Consider the following 385-nt stretch of genomic DNA (forward strand, 5'->3'; position numbering starts at 1 on the left):
TGACAACAGGCGTGGTTCGTGTGGGTGGCACCATGTGCCTGGCAGGGAAGGCACGCATTGGGAAACGGCAGGAGAGAAATGTGGACCCGTGGGTAAGACCACCTCGTAACTGCCTGGGGAGACAAGCAGAGAGTCTGTGTTGGGTATGACTCTCTACAGGTTGTACGGTGATATGACTGAGGAGCTTTCAGAAAAATCTTCAGCCATAAACAACATTAACGAAACTGAGGAAAGGGACTTCCCTGTGGTCCAGTGGTTAAGACTCTGCGCTTCCAATGCAGGCAGTGTGGGTTCGATCCCTGGTCAGGGAACCGAGATCCCACATGCTGCAAGGTGTGGCCGAAAAAATTTTTTAAAACAATGAGGAAAGAAAAAACCAAGCTCA

The sequence above is a fragment of the Monodon monoceros genome, unplaced genomic scaffold (assembly GCF_005190385.1).
Source record: "Monodon monoceros isolate NGI ecotype Baffin Bay Population unplaced genomic scaffold, NGI_Narwhal_1 Contig3482_ctg1, whole genome shotgun sequence".
NCBI classification, from domain to species: domain Eukaryota; kingdom Metazoa; phylum Chordata; class Mammalia; order Artiodactyla; family Monodontidae; genus Monodon; species Monodon monoceros.